At 43.0% G+C, this 19,103-nt stretch overlaps 1 protein-coding gene across 4 annotated transcripts in view; it reads left to right on the top strand.

The window, feature by feature from the left end:
- The first annotated feature begins 13,664 nt into the window (after positions 1–13,664).
- LIFR (LIF receptor subunit alpha) overlaps positions 13,665–19,103 on the top strand; it is a 50,971-nt gene continuing 45,532 nt past the window's right edge. The window contains exon 1 of one of the 4 annotated variants that reach the window (XM_032206701.1): positions 13,665–13,753. The gene's annotated coding sequence lies outside the window, so the exon portion shown is untranslated. Of the gene's footprint in view, positions 13,754–13,883; positions 13,946–16,650; positions 16,668–19,103 lie in introns of those variants that run through there. The other 3 variants (XM_032206698.1, XM_032206699.1, XM_032206700.1) reach the window with 3 other exon arrangements.

Here is a 19,103-nt window from a genome sequence, read left to right as displayed (position 1 = left end):
AAAAACGACACAGATGCTGTTTAGAGTAGAGGAGAAAATATGCTGACATAGGTCATTATTTGGCTACTATCTATGTAATACGGGAGCCAAAAATATTGAAAACAGATTATTTCTTACTGTGTATATTGAGGAAGAAAAGGTTACCCAAGGTTTTCTATGCATTTGGCTCAAGGATGCTGCAATATGAGAACATGTGATTTGTTAGGGAAATCCTATGTGACTCTTCTACAGCAGCTAACCAAGTAAACAAGAAGTGAACTGGAACTTTCTGTACAAGGACTTTTTACTGGAACCATTCGGAAGCTTATGAATATACTCAGGATTCATTGGGAGGTTCCCTTTCTGTTAGATCTGCTGGTGCAGGCATCATGTCTCAAAGAAATGAACTTTGAACAACTTAAGGTTTTGAACCTAGAAAAAGGTATTCATCCCTTCACAGTTTCAGGATCATGTCCTCATAGCGATTTCCGTGTGAGTTGATTTTTACAAAATACAAAGAAACAGCATAAACATCATTTTAAAAAAACTTTGACCATAGCAATCTTGCTAATAAACTTCACGTATGGTATGAGCATCTTTATAAGGTGACAGCTGAAATTTTTGCATATCTCCGCATGTGGCTTTTCAGACATTCAAGCTGGCATCTATCTGTGTCATTAAGTCTAAAATGATTCAAAACTTCCTATCTTATTCTGACCCCTCATTTATGAAAACCACCAGTGTAATTCTTTTCTTGACTCCAATGGAAAGCATATGGGAATCACTGGTTGCTGAAAGCCCAAGTCTGTGATGGTCCAGCTATGCTTCTCAAGAGAAGTCAATGGTAAAGAGTTGTTAAAAACTGTCAAACAGAAGACATAAAGAATAATGATTTTTTGTTTAAAAGTTTTAACTCACTAAAGCATCTCATCTCACTCTTTTAAACGATTTTAGTCCTTATTCTACACTGACATTTCCAGAGGCACATTCATGTCTACACAGTTTCTGCAATAGAACTTGGAGTTATGTTCTATAAATTATTTAAAAGTATACTTCCCTTAACTGAGCATGAACATGCTTGTATCCAGAAGCTGGTGAGGACAGTTGGATGTATTTGCCCCTCCTGTTTTCCCAGCTGTTTCTTCTCACTCAGTTTCCTTTGTGCAAACTTTCCACATTATTTCAGAGGGCGCAAGTATCTCAACTCAGAGCTATTGGCTTGTTGTGCTTGCATTTCCAACAAATAAAAATAAGAATGGTGGGTGCCCATCACCTTTAACATTAAGCTCCTTGTCTTTACACTGAGTGTATCTATTGTGTTAGTAACAACACCACAGCAATACTTTATGCCAAAACTGGGGAGCCATTGAGTTTCCAAAGCCCTGTCCATTGTCCTCAAAATAATCCCGCACCTTGTCCCCTTAAGCATTACATTCTCATACTTTCCATTAGCTTCCAATATAGAAATCACCTGTGGAAATTATTTCACATAAAATTGAAACATCAGTTTGCACATTGAGCAGCAGTATTCAGCAGTTATACTTTGTGCCTTGGATAGGGGATCTAGGATATTTCTATGATACATGTATCCTATCATTTTGGATAGTCTTATATGAGCCTTCCAAACCTCATTGACTCTCTTGTTCCCCCTTTCATTTAGGCAACTGACAAAATGCAGGCTGTTGTAGATGATTTCCATCAAGGGAAGAAAGCAGTGTCAGGCTAAGACTATTTGTGATGCAGTCTAGTTTACTTGCAGAGAACCTAGTAAGACGGTTTCCCTAAGTATATTCAGCTCCAGGAGCTGGAATCTCTGTCACTACTTGTAATTCTCTTTTCCTTTCAGCAGAGCCTTCAACGAACATTTGTCTCATATTGCTGGGGCTAGCACTTCTGCAATGACACCTGGTATTTCCGTGCCACTTTTTCTTCCTACTTATTTTTTTTGTCTCTCAGTTCTACAGACCTTGATAAACATATATTAAAAGAATCCTTCTACCAAAAATAAAACATATTTTTGTTTAAAACAATTTATCCTGGTGTTTTTTAATTTAAATTTCATTTTTATTTTTTAGAGAGCAGTAGACTCACACTTTCCCTGGACAATTTTTGGTTTTAGTTCCACTGTTTCAAAGTAGTGGAAAACTGAGTAAATATTATAAGAATTCTAGGATACCCCAATCAGAACTGCTGGGATACCCCAATCAGAACTGTGATTTCACCTGGAAACAAAGAACACAGCCTTTTATATCTTCATATGTCTTCTTGCAAGCTGTGAGATCAGCGCCAAAAGATGTGCTTTGTAGGGATTCCAAGCTCTTGTCAGCAAAATCAATGTCAGTAGGATCACAGTCCATAAAAGCACTGGAGAGGGAAAGACTGTTAATGCCAAAAGCAGGTCTATATCTTTTCTCTTTTCTAGGTTGGGATCTGTACATCTTCTCTTGCTCTTCATAAGCCATCAGTACCTCAGGTTTTGTGTGATGAATGAGTCATACAAAAACAGTATAAATGGAGATCCTCTTCTGCTCATGGAATATCATAGGTTCTTTATTATCTAGCTAATTTTGGATTATTTTAGATTTCAAAATCTGTAGATTCATTCTGCTAAACTGATTCAGCACAAATATGAGATTTGGAAGGTCACTAAATGCATAGACAGGAATTTTGGTAAAATTTTGTGGATGTAGATTGTTCAGTGTCCCATTCATTTCAAAAGAAAAATTTGTGTTAATTAGGTTTGTTTGCAAGAGCAAGCATTAAGGCACCTCTTTTAAACAACATTAATTGGCTTTTAGGAATGAAATTATGGGGAAAGAATGAGTCATAGTGGTAAAGTATCAATCTTCCTAATGATAATGTCACTAAAGTCATGTCCTCTGCTCCATTCATCTTTTTCAGGAATGGCTTTGTGAGAGCAGAGGTCATATGGTAGAGAGTTCAATGCTTTTCTCACCAATACTGATAGCAAAGGTTTGCATAGACTCGATCTGTCCCTGCATAAATCAAAGACAACTTTTTCATACTCACTTTGCTTGGGCAGGTTTGATATTCAACAGTACGATAATAAAGATGGAATTGTTTTATCCCCTTTAATAAAACTTAACAGTTACATAGCTTTATCTTTCCAAACTGCTGGGAGCAGCAAATGACTAGCTAAACACAAAGATAACCTTTACTCTCTAATCTTAAGAGTCCCATACTTCCCATTTGTTTCCAACACAGAGATTTCCTGTGAAAGTTATTTCTCGTACAGAACTGCAATTAGCAGCAAAGATTTAAAGCATCTCTGAGAGAATATTTAGTAGATCGCTTCTGCAGCTTGTGGTTTATCTCAAAAGGTAGGAATAGCATCACTTTTGGTCAGTGACTGCTGCAGTATGAAATGAAGGCCAGCTCTCCAGAGATTTCTGTGACAGAGGGTAGCTGTCTGTAAGAAGGTGTGGGAGTAGTCCTTTAACCTGCTTCAGAATAATAAAAGGAAGGAGAGAGAGAAGGGGGAAGGAAAAAAAAAAAAAAATACCAAGGAGAGAGAGCATTTGCAGATAGTGGGGAGAGCTGTAGCAAGATATTTTTTTTGGTGCTTGAAGTATTACTGTCGCCAAACCTTTTTCTTCTTACAATAAATGCATGTTTTTGGGTCACACTGAGATTGTGCCAAGTAGTTCCCTTTGGAAACCGACTTTATTCATGTTCTTCCTCTTACCAGCTGTGGGAACCCATCCCACTGGTGACTTGGTACACATTCTCCCTGAAGCCTTTTGGTACACTCCCTCCTTCTAGAACTAGAGCCAGCTGCAGTAGCAGGACAGACTTCACATCTATGTGCAGTAATAACTCAGCGTCTTTGGCAACCACTTCTTCCAAAAAAGCAATGATTTATGCATCCACTGTCACCTGTGGGCCTTACTGTGCAGTGTATAAGCTTGTCTCCTGACTCTGGAGACTCACAGAGCTGTGGGCAAGAAATCTGTGAGATGCCTACTTTGGTGTTGCTGCAAGACATTGCTGTTCTGTTCTCCTAACTCAGAACAGTATAATCAGCTGCTGCTTTCTGAGAGACACATTTTATTATGGCTACTGAGCTTTGGTTGGCACAAGCCAGTGGCAGTGGTTGGTCCTGCTGGGGCTGTGCTACAGGCAGAGCTATATGAAAAGAGGGCATCATGCACCTTGGGGGTTGTTCCTGCTTCCTCCTGATGTGGAAGGTTTGGAGGACATTTTTACCACTTGTGCCCTGAAAAAAAAAACTGTTACTGACACAACTTACATTAACCTTTAGAAGAAGTGGAAACTTCAACAAGTCTTTCCAACACAGCTTTCTTGTGTGGGTTTCTCTGTGGGAGGAATCAGGCCTTTCTGGAATAAAACACCAAAGAGTTGCGTTCCTCCCTCTGAAGCCCAAAAGAGTGGTAAGATTGCACAATGCTGGTCAAGGTTGTTGCCTGTAATAAGGGACAGGCTGAATCACAGTGTGAGTGTCATGGGTAAATACAGGTTTCTTCCCAATTCATACAGGAAGTCTAATTGTTCATTGTGAAGAACACATAGCTTCAGCACCTGAACATACAACTAATGTGCAACCATGCCCTGGGGTGGCAGTGAGAACTTTGCCTTTCCTCTCCTCACCTCTCCTCCCCAAGCACTGCTGTTGAGACCATCACCCTAGTTTCTGCTCCAGCCTTTTCTGACCTTATAGCTTCACTTTTGATATTTAAGGAATAGCCATGCTTCAAAAGTAGAGTGGACAGTGCCCTCTAGCCTAATGAGGTGGTCAGAGCACTCCGTGGACATGGGAAACATCTGGAGCACCTTTGGCCATTGCACTCCAGCTCCTCTGCTTCCCAAACAAGCCTTTTACCACCTCTGGAGTTGGAGGTGATATTTTCACTGACCTGTGATGGCATCTGTTCTTTCTTCTGTGTGGTTATGGAGAGAGCCCACTCTGGTGTTTAAATCTACGGGAGGATTTCAGGCTAAAAATGTCATTTAGGGAGGCCTGAGAATTGTGCATAGGTAGCACAGGATGTAACGCAAAAAATTAACATTGACATCTCCAAATCTAGGAAAGACTCCATCTGGATGTGACTTCACACAGTGTTTATCTTCTACAGCTTAAAGGTTCAGGCTTTCAGACAGCCTTCTTTGGCATCAGTCTTGCTAATTATAGGCATAAGGAGGATGACTATGTATATGTGGCCAGGGGTCTGGAGTGGAATTCCACACTGTGGAATTGCTGCCCTTTTGTGCATATCAAAAGAGGGAAGACAACAAAACCTCAGCTTACAGGGCTGCGTAGGAAAGCAAACCTAAGAAAAGAAATGAGACAACAGTAATTTCCTTTTGCCTAGGAAAAATGCCTCATGCTCAGCAGGTTGCTTGCTGTGAGCTTTTTCACATGTTCACTAGATGCCTGCATGGGTTTGTAATTATGCATTTTAGGTGCAGCAAAGAGTGTGTGGGGGCTTTGTTGTTTTGTTTTTTGTTTTGTTTTGTTTTGAGTTCTCAATTTTTCTTTGCATGAAGGAGAGCTACCAGTCTAACTCAAGTATAAGGAATTGTTAAAACACTGAGTTCTGCACTCCACAGCAACACTGTGCATAAAACAGGGAAGAAGTAAAGGCTGTAGGGGCACTCAGCACTTGCAACAGCCAGCTTACAGTCACCAGCTTGCCAACACCAGCATGCCAAAGCAAAGCACTTTTGCTTCACTGCAAAAGTGGGGCTTCACTAAAGTGCCTCCAAAGTTGGAATTAAAAGCCCAATACGGTCTTTCTGGATGTAGGTTCTCCTGTAAGCCAGGTACTCCTTCCAAGACAGTTTGTTCCCATATATGTATCCAAATGATGTAGTTACAGAGGTTTTTGAAGGATGGGTAGTGCTCTCATGTGCTGAGGTGTGGACTTTCCAAGAAAAGAATCAAGAAGATCTTTGCAATCAGAACACAGCTCTGTTCCATCTGTTGTCACTGCCTTTCTTCAGATGATGGTCAAAAGGCAAGTTCTCTTTTCCCAGTCAGCATCAGTCAGTCTCCTGCTCACTCCACCCTGGCTATTGCAAGTATGTTTGGGTCTCTGGCCATGCCTGAAATACTCCAGTCTAGTGGCTAAGACACATAGCTGAAGGATCATCACCTCTTTGTGTTTGAGGACAGCCTAGAGCCCAGGACTGTGGTTTGACACATGACAAGAGTGCTGCCCTTGGATATTTATGGCAGCTCCATTGCCCTTCAATCTTTGCTCTTGGCTGCTTATTCCTGTTTATCCTGACCTCCTACCAGTCTTCCAGTGGATTGATGTTTGTATTCTGTGTAACTGACAGCAAGGGAACTATTCAGTTAAAAAATACCTTGAGGGGAGGTTAATTAAAAAAAATAAAAATAAAAAAAAAAAATTGTTTCCTTGATCTTACTGTGTGGCTATGCACAAAGATTTAAACTAACACAATGCAGCACAGAATAATAAAAGTGACATAATGGATGCTCAAGCTCATACCGCTGGCAGCAAAACTACCTGCCAAACCCTAATCTAGGGCACTACATGCATGAACTCAGCCTGTGCGTCCTGCACTCACCATAGCCGTCTCAAATATATGCTCTACTACCTCACCGGTGAGGTGTGCTTCAGATCTGGGAGCACTGAACACGGCTATGTGGATGTGAATCACTGCTTTAGCTCAGTGTTAACAAATGAGAGTCTGACACAGGGATGGTTGTTCTCTGCATCGCAGGTGACCCAAGAGGGGAAAGAAGCTGCCTAGACATCCTACTTGGCAAAGACAGGGCACAAGACTGAGCACGCTCAGAAGTACAATTTTCAGCTTGTAAGTATGTTCCTGGTGTCTGTGTTGCTGCCCACACATGTTCTAAGTGTTTTTCAGAAAATAGTTTTCTGCCTGAAGAAGCTTAATCTTACAGCCGTGATGATACAACAAATCGTTCCCTGGGTGGGCAGCCTCCTGGCTTTACTAGGGATAAGCAGACAGGCAGATGGAGATTGCTGCCAATCTGCAAGCTAGTGAAAGCAAAAATGCATGTTGCACCAGAAGGGAGGACACGAGGATGTATGCAGATATGTAATTAAGTGGGTACTAGGTTAGGACTGTACGTCATTGCTAGGGATGGTTTTGTACAAAAATAAACACACAGCACAGCACAAAAATAATTTTACCTTGATGGAAACCCCTGGAATGGATACAGAATTTACCTGAATGCTTGACCTAATGCAAACAGCCAACCTGACTTTATGAAGACATCTCTAAAGCTGCCTTTCAAATATGCCAGGATTACCTTCTTTGCTGGAGTCAGAATTTCTGTTTATGCATCAATACAGACCTTTCATTAGCCTGCAAGAGAACAGTGATTAACCAGAACGACTGAGACACACCAAACAATAATATTTGTAAGGTCAGGCCCACAAAGGACAAAGCTGCTTCAAATACATGGATTTTGCCAAAGCTAAGCCTTAAGGTAGTTATTTGTACATTATTTAATATGATAATATCCCAAGCCGTGATGCACTCTGCTAAGTAGTACTGAAACCCACAAGAAGTCCCAAAGACACCTTTTAACCCAATTTTTCTTCTACATGTAGAAGTCAGTGGTTACAGCTAAGTGCACAGTCCCACTCTTCAGTTTGGCCACTCTCCACAGCTTTCGCATGTTAGCCTGAACTTGGGCTTGGTGCAGAACATACCCTGGAATCCATCTCTGAGGGACCATGTGAGAGTCTGATACATTGATGTGGGGGCTATGCATGTTGCAGCCTTGTCCAGCAGTAGAGATCTTGGGTTTCATCTTGTGCATGAGATAAATGCATTGAGCCATGAGGATAGCTGAACAGCAATGTGAGCAGAAAAGTTTGTGGATCACAAGACTTAACATCCTTAAATGTGCTTTAGCTTGTAGTTTCCACACAGGGAGCCCACAGGGCTTTAAAGATTGAACACATTTTATGGCCTCTGAAAAATGTCATGGAAAGACTGACAAGACAAATGCAATGACCTGGGTAAATACATGCTATTATACCTGTGTTATATGCTCCTCCAAAACATTCTCTAGGTATCTCCACCTTCTTCCCTGGCTGAGTTGTCTTTGTCCTTGCTTTTGTGCTGATGCACAGAAATTTGGTTCCACACAGTGAGTGGGTTTACAGCTCAGTCCAAGGATAGTATGGGAGAAGACATATTTTTTCCCCTGGATGTGGTTCAGTAGTGTATGAGGGTGTTGCTGCCTGGAAACTTTGTGCACAGAGAATTTTGATGATTTTAGCCACTTATTCAGGAATCACTGACACTGGCTGCTCAACTGAGTTACAGGAATTCTGGTTGAATGGCTCCTGTCCGTGCAGAGGTCAGCTCTTGAGTGCATGCAAAGTTTGTAACAGCTGAGTTATTGCTTCAAATTCATCCAACATTCATTAGACATGTTCAGACCATGTACTGAAGAACAGAAAATCTGAAGCATCACACAGGCATCAACTTATGAAGCTTTATAGTACAAGACATTTCTTTGTGGGAGCTCATAGAAAAAGAAAAAGCATGGCAATATCTGACTGATAAATTGGTGAACAGAAAAATAAGACTGTCAGGAATGGCACAGCACCAGAAAAGAAGCCATCACTACAATGACAAGAATTACTAAAAAGGGAGCATAGCTGAAAGTTGCGCAGAGCAAGGCAGTATGTTTGAATATGATACACTGGTATTGGGGAGACACTGGCGGGACTTGCAATATTAAGAGTATTTGTATGTCTGAGATGTGCTCAATATATTTTATTTGCAGATTTCCATGCTCCTCTGGCTATTACAAGTCTAAATTAACTTGTGGCTCTCATAAATCCTCTTTTTCGTGATGTAATTAGGCCCTTCCACTACTGTGCAAAGTAAGCCTCTTCAATTTCATACCCATAAATCAGACTTAGTTCTAGGACTGGTTCCACCAACCCTTCCACAGTTAGTAAGATTGTTACCATTTGTTGGTGTTTATGCTGTTCTTCAGAGATTTATATTTAGCTTCATTTTCTTCCAAGAACTATGCTGTATCTTATTTCACTGACATGAAGACTGACCTCTGATGCTACTGTATGGGACCCAGCAACGGGGCTCATCCAACATGATGATTAAGCATGTGTTGAACTTTACACTGCCAGTATAATCAACTGCAGGATAGCACAAGTGTTTAGACGGGAAACGACTGCTAATCAGTTCACAGCAGGCAGGTTGTTGCAGCAGGAGCAACCTCAGCAGCAGGTCGCTTCTCAGTCATTAGTTCACTGTAGCCACTGTGGATATTTGTAGCCAAAGTATCAAGACTCAACTACATGAGGTCCAAGTGGAAATGCCTGCATGAGGAAGTATCAGAAGACACATTAGAGCAAGTGTGGAGAGGATGGACATGAAAGACAGCAGTCAAAGCACGAATGGTGAGGAGTGTGTTGTTTGCATCAAGACCAGGAGACCAAACGCTCAGGTTTGTTGCTCTGATAAGGTCACAGCATAGGCAATTTGTCACACAAAAAAATGCTCTGATAACATGGACTCAGATAACATCTTCTCGACAGGAAGACAGACAGTGGCCATAAAGATGGCAAAATGAGGGAATACAGCAATAGACAGAAGCTTTTCCTAAGGTTCCTGGAGGATATGGCAAGCTAGGATCTGCAGCAAAATCACTGCATAAAAAATTCTTGAATCAGTAAAATATAAAAGATCTTCTCAAAAAAAAAAAGAGATTTGTAGTTGCCACTCGAGATAGACCCAACATACCTAGTGAGGACTCAAGAGCTGGTGCCCCTCATCCTCTGTGTCCACACACAAGTGACCCGGTCAGGCCCCTTGGCCAGAGAGATCTTGACACTTGGCAGCATGTGGCAGTGATCCACCTGCTAGTGTCTCTGTTCTGCGTGGGTGAAGCTTCACCTTCATTGCTAACCATAAGGGTCTCATTACTGGCAGTGAATCCAATATATTCCACGCAGTGTATTTTCAGGCATCTGAGGTAGATTTTTTTCCAGTGAAAGGAATGCAAGTGCCTTCAGTTTAATTGTTTTGGGCAAGTCATGTTTTTCTTTCCATTTCTTTTAAAATTCATGGCACTATCTAAGCTAGTGCAGGTCAGCAGATCAAAGTCTTTCATTGCTTCTCCCTGTAAATGCACAAACCACAACAGACTATATGGTTTTCCTGCAGACATGGGAGACCAGGGAATTTTTTGAAGCCCTTAAACAACATATTGCCATCATGTCTCTGGGGTTTGCAGGCATAGGTCCCTAATGATGAAGAAAATTCCCTGGATTTGAAAAATATTAATTACAAAGAGATTATTTCTCCTGGGTCAGAATACTCATTTCCAAGAATAGCTCTGATCCAGCTTGACAACACAGGGATGCTTCCACTGAGACCTCATAGGAAAGAGCTGTTGCTTTGTGAGCACACCAAAACATATTGCACTATCCAGTGTACTCGAGGTTATTCTTGGCATGAACAGAGGCTACTCCTCCTCATCCTATCACAGCCAGTGTGAGTTTTGTTATTGGCTTTCCTGAATACATTCAGTCAGACCCAAATCTGCTTTGTTGGTAGTATTACATAACCATTTTTAAAAGAAAACAGGAATAGATGGTCCGTAAACAGAACCATTGGCAGATCTCTCTAGACAATACTATGTATTTACAATCACTGGCGTTTGTAAACACAGGTAGCAGTACCACATCGCACGCTTCTGGTTAAACTGCATGGTTTGTCAAACATGCACACAACTTCTCAGCAAAGGAAGTTCTTTAATATTCTTTATTGGCTGGAGGAAAGTGGGTGCCAAATACAACTGTGAAATGGGAAACAATGCACAAAGGAAAAGTTCCAGAACATCAACACATCCGTTCCTTTCCTCTGCCATAAATAACCAACACACCCTTAACAGCAAGACTAAATGGCTCCAGGAAACTCTCATTAATGAAAATGTCCTAGCTGGGCTTCTCACTTTCATTTGGAATTTACACTGCCCCGAGAAGTTTTTTTCTGACCTAGAGAGCAGATAAGTTGTTCTGTAAGTAATACTAGGCACTGAGATAAATGAAGATAAACTAAAACTTGCCTCCTGTCCAGAGAGACTTAAATCTTCCTCTCTCACTGCCCAAATATTAATGTTGAAAGGCACAGCCCTGCTGCTGTTAAAATCAATGACAAAATGCAGCAGTAAGTCTATAAAGACACAGCGTGTGTTCCAGCATCTGTCCTTCAATTTTCTGGAAACCAGAGATAAGGCAGGAAACAGAATAAATGGACTGCGTATATGTAGTACATGCAGATAAGTTTTGTTGTAAAATATAGCAGCTGTGATATTTTACGTGAGAGTCGTATGATAAGACAGGATGCATAGATGGCATATTTTCTGAGGATCAGAAGTCATAGGGAAAGGACAATTATATCAGCTATTAGTCAATTGGACATTTATATTTAAGTTAGCATATTTCACTGTATAACCATCAGATAACTGAAACCTAACCATCCGCAGCTTTATCATCTTGAAACTTTTACTATACAGTCTTGTCTCAAATAGCATCAGGTCAAGAAAGTTTCTTAACTTCTAATTGCATCATTAAACATTGAGTCATTAAATACAATACCGAAGCCTTAAAATAACTTCAGGAACTAAAACACTGAACACCTCTTTACCCAGTTCCTGTACAGAATGCCTGTAAATTACGGGGAAGCTGCCTTGCTAATTAGTAAGAGAAAATAGTAAAAATGAATACCATTTGATTTTGTCTTATAGAAAATGGGCCAGATCTTCTGCAATTACTCGTAGTACACATTCCTTGATCAGCAGGGCTTCCTGCCAAGTGAGACGCCTGTGAGCCATTACTAAGGGGAAAGTAACATGAGCCGCAGAAAAGAAAGGTGGCACAATTTCGTTTGACATTTTCAGTGCCTTCAAAAGAGAGTCCTTGTGTCCCTTTCATGGATGGAAACCTGCACTTGTGGAGCAGTCTCCATAACACAGGGACAAGCTGCATCCTTTCCAGCCTTGGATGCTGGCTTTAGGAAGGCACCAGGCTTCGGCTCTTGAGATCTGAAAATACAGAAAGGCAGAGGCACTCCTCCCTCAGGTGTGTCAGAGCAGTGAAATGGCCACCTTCTTCTCCCCAGGCCTTCTGGTGCTAAGGATATTCCCAGTCACATTGCAGCCCTGGCTGCTGTAACATGGAAAGAGGCCAGGAGAACTTCAGGGTTAGAACAGGAACAAGGAATTAAATGCAGAAATGGTCTTAGGCAGCTGACATACCAAATCTCTTGGTGCCTGAACTGCATAGCAAAGTTCAGACCACAGAATTAGGCATCCAGCAGGCCTTTCCAGTGGGAAGAGACTTGGGACTGTGAAGAGCTGACTGACATGCCAGAAAGTAACTGCTTAAACCCACTGATTAGAAGACTAGAAGACCACTAAGGAGAGAACTCTCCAAAAATCTCTCCATCCTTGGACTTTTAAATATTTCAGCCTATGTCAGGAGGAAACATCATCTTCTTCTTGGAATGCACAGCCCAGGGTTTCTCTCCAACCCTTCTTTCTCAAGAACAGTATGTGTATAAGGAGAGTCAGTGCTTCCTCTTAAGGAGGTGACACAGGTCAACAGATAGACAACTGCCTCAGGATACAAGGCCCGAAGTCAAGCATGCTCTTGAGGCAGAAGAGACCTAACCACAAGGTTCATGCTTCTCTTGCTCTGGCCTACTGAAGCTTCAATTGTCTTTGCACAAGTGAAAACACTGGAAAGTAAAGGAAAGGACGCAAGATTTCATCTCTACAAAACACCCTATATACACATAGCCTGCGTGGTGAACGTGAAGGATGGCAGGAGGCTGTGGCTTTGAGGACCTGAAATCCTTCTACATAGCCAGGAGTGGACACAAGACTAGCCCAGGATCTTCGTGCAAGCATACGCTGTTCTTTGTCACCTATGTTCTGAGAAAAGCAATCTACAGCAACTTGGAAAACCTTCCGTAGGAAAATATAGGCAGAAAAATGCAGGGAAAACTGAACAGTGACTTTTTCTCCTGGTCTTGCTGTGGTTTACTGGGGAACAAAAGAGGAGCCACAGGCCTGCCAACTCTTCTGATTTTATGGGCCTCGTGGTATATATTTTTTTTAATTGCCTGACTCTTGAGACTGTGGGATTGCGAGGATTTCGAGTTTAATTTAAAAGAGAGGCTGGCACGTTACTGTTGTGGCTTCAGAGAAATGTCGGAGGTCGAGCCCCAGACCTCAAAGCCTAGAGGCAAACACGGAGACAAAACGAGCCGAGCACCTCCCGCACCCCGTGCCCTGGGCCCACCGCTGGGTGCCCCGGGGGGCTGGCGCTGCCGGGGGCACGCAGAGCCCTTTCCCTAGCCGGGCGCTCGGCGAAAACCTCCCGAGCATCCCCAGCGGCTGGGACCCGGCGCTGAGCTCGCCCCGGGGCCGCGGCTGCCCCTCAGCTTTGGGCCCGGGGGGCGCCGTCCCCGGGGGTCCGTCCCGGGGGGTGCCGCCGCCATCCCGGGCAGCCGCGGCGCCGGGCGGTGCGCGGCCGAGGCTCCTCCCGCGGGCAGCCCGCCAGGCCCTCTCCTCCCTCTGCCCGCCGCCTGCCTCCATCGCTCCCTCCCTCTCTTCCCTTCCTCCCTCCTTCCTGTCGGCGCTGCGCACTGCTGCCTGCCGGAGCTGGGCCGCCCGGGACCGCGCCGCCGGGCAGCCCCGCGGCATGAGGCGGCGGCCGGGCAGGGCAGGGCGAGGCGGCGGCGGGTGAGCGGGCAGAGCGGGGCACGGCAGCCCCGGGGGCTCGGCACGGAGCGGGCACAGGTGGGGGCGCGGCGGGGGTCGGGCGCTGCCTTCCCCCGGGGGGACGGCGGCGAGAGCGGCGGCTCCGCTCCGCCGCTGGCCGGGGCTTAAAGAGCGGCTGTGCGGCAGGTTGGCCGGAGCGAGCGCGGAGCCGGGGTAAGTGTGCGCGACTCTCCTCGGCGTCAGGGTGCCTTCATTTGGTTGGCTTTGGAGGTAACATCCTCCGAATATATACATATATATATATATACTCACACACACATATATATACACACATATTATACGCTCACATATATATATATATACACACATATAAATACATATACACACATACATACACATACATATACACACACATATATACACACACATATATATTCTCACACACACATATATATATACTCACACACATATATATATATACACACATGTATATAAACTCATACTTTGGAACTACGCCCTTCCATATATATATATATACACACAGAGATATACACACACATCTATATACACATATATACAACACACACATATATACACACACACATATATATACACATATATTTATACACATATATATATACACACATATATATACACATACACACACGTGTATATATATATGTATATATATATATATATATATGTATATAATAGGGACCTTTGGAGGGAAATCTGGAGCCCTCCCTGTGGCTGGAGAGCATCCGGCCGTGCTGCGCGCCTTGCTGCACGCCGGCTGTGCTGGGGCAGGGTGGCAGCTTGCCGTGTCTATTTTAAGGGGTTGAACTTCTGACGGATTTAGAGGCTGGGGTTTTAAAAAGATCTCTCTAAGCCTCTAAGGTGGTTCTGGAGAGAGTCATTCTCCTGTTGAGGTTCAGTGTGTAAGTAAATTTGAGCTGGGTGTATTGTGTTGGCATGTTGTGGGGTTGCTTCGGCAGGAACTGGTGATGTAGGTGTTTTTTCTGTTTTTCAGTCGTAATCTGTGGTGGATGCCTGTGGACTTCGCTATAGATGGGAGTCAAGCTCCAGATAAATATTGTAATCACCTAGTGCTAGGGAGAGCCTGGCTGTGGCTGTGGTGTAGGAATTACCGTTTGAATTCTCTTGTTCAGACTTTCACATTTAAAATCTCTGTTGCAAAAGCCATTGTATATTCATTTTCCACAACCAAGTTGGCTGTGTCCTGTCAAATTCTGACATGGAATCACAGGCACTGGGTGGCTTTTCTGTTGTGTTTGAGTGCAGGTTGTTACTTAAGGCAATGTGGCTTGTTTGTGACATCTCATCTGGGAGTCTGTTCTGCTTTTTTTCCTTACTATAAAAATTTTATTTTCCTATAAAAGAATTCTTTAAATTCTTATTAAACCCTTAACCTGTAGCACGAACCCAGACCGTTAATCAGACTTAGCAGGTTTAGTAGCTGTGGGAAGATTAAGGTCCATATCATGCCACGTTCCGTCTCAAATTGTCATGTGCCAACGCCAGCTGAAGCAGTGTGTTGTTTAATGTTGTTCCATCACTGCACATGTGCTTTATAAATAAAGCTTTTCACATCCTGTAAGGAAAAATGCTTGAACTGGTCCGTCTGCAGAAAGTCTGTGCTTGTCCTTAACTTCTCAACCACTGTGTGCTGTATGGTTTTGGTGATAAAGATTAGCATTGATTTCTGTACGTTTTTGGTGGTAAAGGTAAGCAAGCACATAAAAGTCTCCAGGATGTGAATCAAGATCAAAATAAAAATGAAGTTTGATGATGTGAAGTATTAGGATGTGGGAAAGGCAGAACAAATGCAGGTAGCAGATCCACAGAGTGAACGGTGCTGTATCTGCGTCTAGTTGCTGTTGCTGAGCATCAAATGCCTGTCATTAGTTGGGTAGGTGTCTGCAGGTTTCTTCTGAGAGGTCAGCTCAGTCTACTAGGAAAGCTTAGTGTCAGGAGGCTGCAAGTCTGCCGTATCTAAACTGGAGAATGTTGTAGATGTCCACATGTCAAAGGCTTAAAAATCACTAGTTTGGAGCTGGTTTAGAGTATAGCTTTCAGATAGTCAGTAGGTGACCAGATTTTCTTTGGTTTTGCTTTCTGTTTATTTACTATACGCATCCTTTCATCTTATCACTGTTTCACCTATTCAAACTTTTATCAGTGTTATTAAGTGATAAGAGTTTCCATTGTGCACTATCCAAACATACCATTTCAGTCACTTAGAGCAACCAGTGGCAAGCCCTATGGAGGAGTTAGATTGTGCAAAATCCCTTTACAGGTGAGCTGAGGAAAGGGCGAGACATAACCTTTAAGTGAGGGCATTCGTGTAGACTTGCCAAAGACTGTGGAATATGCAGGAACAGCCGTATGGGTGGAGATGCTGTCCAAGAAAGAGAAACTTATTTTCACAGGTGGTAAAGCTGCTACTGCTACCTCAGTACAGAAGTCATAGGGCTTTATTTTTCAAGCACCTGATGAGTTACCATCTGTTGCTATAAGGTCACATCTGTGTCAGCATCACGTGCTGCTCAGACTTACTCTAAGAGCTTTAGTAAACATCCAAAAAATCACCTGAATGTATAAATCTTCATAAGTAATGCTAAAGCAGAGCCTGTGCAATCAGCCTGAAGCAGCTCTGTTAGAGCATGTGCTGTTTCATCCAGTGGGTGTCTGGCGGCCGGTTATGTGCCACGTGAAGAGATGTATTTAAACACAAGACTAGATATGTGTTAGTAAGAATTCTCCCTGAAAGATGAAATGGCACCTCAAGAAGAAAGTCTGTGGCAATCGAGATTTTTATAAATGCTGACTCTATCTTGCAGAGTACAGCATATCACAAGGCTGATGCGGATAGATTATGTTTTTCTGCAGATGACTCTATAGATGATGTGATCAGGTAAATGAAGTTATTTTCCAGTTATGCTGTGTCCTAGTGCTCAGAGGAATGCTGGGGATGCTAAATTCAGCAGTTCCTGTTGTGTAACCTAGAGTGTTGATACATTTTCTAGATGAAAACAAAAATAATCTTGTACATTTTTAAATGACAGTTTGTATTATCTTGTAGTGAGCTTATTAGAGCTGTTGAATAGCAGCTGTTGGAAGGGAAAACAGAAAAAAGAAATCAGGAATTTCTTGGTTTTGTTCTATTTTCAATAATACAAATTGATGTAGGGCATAGTTATAATAGAGATACTGAGATCTTGTACTGAGATTGATGTTGAAATACAGAGATGACTCAAGCGGAGGGATGTTATTTAGCACTGCAGGGAAAGGTTTGATGAGGGAGGTTTAAAGATACTTAAATAGGTGAAAGGGTTGAGAACTCAGACCAGATACTTGGTCTTTCTCTGGTTTATATGTTGATCCATGTGCATGGAGATATGGAGAACAGGTACAGAAGTCAGTTTACTACTGTTAACAAAACTAGCTAGAATGAATTGGAATGTTTTTTGTTGTTTTTGTTTGTTTGTTTGTTTGTTTGTTTTTTCTTTTGTTTCAGTGTGTCTTTTTCTCTGAGATTTAGTTATGAATCCATTTTGGCTGTTGAGCATCTAATTTCTGTCTAAAAATAAGAAAAATAAACTACTTTCTTCTACATACAGCTTGAGAGGTGATTATGCTCTATGCACCAAGGCCGGTTGATATACTTCATTCCATAAACAGCTTAATGTAAAAACTGTAAATAATCCTTGGGACCAGGGCCTGGAGCCTGTGGTCCCTCAGTCCCTCTCAGAAGGACACAGAGTCCTGCTCTGAGTCAGTAAATGCTCAGAGCCATTGAGAGAAATGCCATCTGCAGAAAGGCTGCAGAAGTCTCCATCCCGACTCATTTGCTTGTCTTCAGCATGGTCACAGATGTTTCCCACACCCTAGCATGGGTTGCAGTCACTGGTCTGCCTCATCAAGGGTGGCATCACTGCTGCTTTCTTTTTCTGACCACATCTTTAAGCAAAAGTGATGGCTTCTGCTTTCATTTGAGGAGCCCCATGCTGGGGCTATATGTGACGTGTTCTGTGCACATTTCACTGGCAGGCACAGGTGAGGGAATAATTGCTTTCTGAATCTTGAGTGTTATGCGTTAGGCAGGTGTGTTGTGGACCTATCAAACTGGAGACCATCTGCATCCCTGCATCCTGGTGCTTACAAAATTAGTCATCACCTCTCTCTCCTTCTTTTTTTTTTTTTTTTTTTTTTTTTTTTTTTTTTTTTGCCACTAATACTTAGCTGCAGCTAAATGGGATTTTGGAATATGTTTGTTTTAGTTTAAGCATCAAAAGTTCTGGTTTTATTGGTGCTTAAGTGTCTCCAGAGATCTCTTCCAGAATCTTGTGGATGTCTTCCAGAGTCATTACCGTGGCAGTGATGGGGGCCATATAAATTCCTAGACGGCCAGAGCTACTTTCTTACCCCCCTTTGTGGGGTGGAGGGACAGCTGGGATACAAATGACCTGCAGACACTAAGCTTCCTCTGTTCCTTGTCTGCTTTGCTTTCTGACTTGGAAGCCAACAGATATTAATTAGAATTAATGATATCTAGCAATACCAAACTGACAGTAAAGATACCCAGGGATTGTTCTCTGTAGTGGCTTTTTTGCTGATCATTGCTGTCCTCATGTCCCCTGGAAAATGTGTAATTCCTAGATTTACAGACCGTGAAAGCCCTCCAGTTGTGTGTCCACACGGCTCTTGCCCTTCCTGCAAGAACAAGAAGCTCTTAGCAAGGGCTTTTGCCACTTGATTGCCATCTGCTGTCCCTGCTGCTCCCTCTCGAGTCACTCCTAGTAGCGGGTTTCACTGCAGGGAGAAAGTGCTTTGGCTAAAAATAACTCCCAGCCCATCGGTATGAATGTTGGTCAGGGTGTAAGGTTCTGAAGGGCATATGTCTCCCCTGCTTTCCATGCACCGTCTGGAGCTGGCACTGGAGCGAAGTCAAAGAGCGTTGCTACAACACATGCAGCCTTCCCTTATCCCACAGGCAGAGAACTGCTGAGTTGTCAGCTGCCGAGTCCAAATTATGCCTTTTACCTCAGGGAGCACAAGTTATAAAAGCACGTGTCATGGAAACAAGGACGGCACTGTAGCAATTCCCTGCTCCTTCTGCCTCGCTTCCTTACCGTGCCAAAAACCAGCTCCACAGCACAGCCAGCAGCTGTGTTGCCAGCTTGGTGTGTGGGGAGCACATTAGGCCAGGATGGCTCTCCCATCTCTTGGCTACCTGTGTAGGCGAGCAGAGTCTCCTTTCTCTCCTCTAATCCCCAGGGTTGAGGGGCTGCTTCCTGCAAAACCAGAGTGCATGCAGCATTTCAGCCAGCGTTGGCCACCTGAAGGCTTA

This window comes from Aythya fuligula, chromosome Z (genome assembly GCF_009819795.1).
Source record: "Aythya fuligula isolate bAytFul2 chromosome Z, bAytFul2.pri, whole genome shotgun sequence".
Classification (NCBI taxonomy): Eukaryota; Metazoa; Chordata; class Aves; order Anseriformes; family Anatidae; genus Aythya; species Aythya fuligula.
Note: the sequence above shows the minus strand (reverse complement) of the source record. Positions and strands in the feature narration are given on the sequence as shown.